Genomic DNA, 1231 nt, shown 5'->3' with positions numbered 1-1231 from the left:
CACTGACAAAAAAGTTAACACTTAGCTTTAGAGAAGAACATTTGAAAGGAATTTGATGTGCCACGATTAAAAAGAATATGGAGACATTGTTTCTATCCATTGTTAAAGATATTACAGACATTGTGGTCAATAAATGGGTCATTATCCGTCATGTGGTGAGAGTAGCTAATTGTGAAGCGGATGAATTTGCCAAACAAGGGATTGGTTAAATGATGGGGAATTAATTGGGTTGTTGTTTTTCTATTATTGGTATATCGAGAACATTAGGGAATGACATTTGTTTGTAATTTGTTGATTAACCTATGAGGTAGTTTTGTTGTAGGTTATAAACATATTCATATATGTAGTGTTGTTTTGCACTGTGTTGAGTGGGCTGCCATCGTTTTTGGGTGGTAGTGTCATCTTATTCTACTTGGTTCTTATGCAATAAAATTTCTAAGGCACTCTTTTCCTCCTTCCAATGTCCGTTGAGTCTTTGTTGCTTGACGGTTATGAAGGGTGTTTTTAACGAGGCCTTCATTTTTATCAAAGAAAAAAAAGAATATGGAGACCAAAGAGACCTTAAATTGGTACTGATTAAAAACAAAAGAAAAAACTTATCTTACCTACACAACACTTAATTAAAAGATCTTGAGCATTTCTAGTAACACGTACATCTAGAGGTAACATTTCCTTTATAATTTTGGTCATAGTTGCTGAAAAAAAGAGAGATTTACATATAACTTACATTTTACATCGTAAAGAAAATAAACCAATCTCAAACAAAAGAACATGTCCTAGGCAAACCCATGGGTGGACAAGTTATGTGTTAGTATAATTTGCATGCACACAAAGGAAAGCAACCTGATTCTTATTTTATAACATTGAAAAACAAAAGGTATAATGAATCTTAAATCCTTACAATAAAAGTGAACCCTTTAAACTATTCAGAACATGACAACCTTGTTATTAGCTCAAAAACTCCACTTCATTATGGTAACACAAGTTCATCATAGAAAACCAAAAAATCTAACAGTTTCAATTTAATTGTCTATATTCTCACTGTTTCAGAATTAATAATGTCAAGAGTAACATTTAAATCAACTCATTTCTAAATAACCTCTATCATTGATCCTCAAAGACATCATATCCCCAACCAGCATAATGTTCCCCTACACAGAAGCTGTATACAAGAACCTCTTTTGGTGATTATAAACAGAACAATCAACCAACATTTTTTTTATAGAAAATT

Source organism: Hibiscus syriacus, unplaced genomic scaffold, assembly GCF_006381635.1.
Source record: "Hibiscus syriacus cultivar Baekdansim isolate YM2019G1 unplaced genomic scaffold, ASM638163v2 tig00113726_pilon, whole genome shotgun sequence".
Lineage (NCBI taxonomy): Eukaryota > Viridiplantae > Streptophyta > Magnoliopsida > Malvales > Malvaceae > Hibiscus > Hibiscus syriacus.
This window is presented reverse-complemented; position numbering follows the sequence as displayed.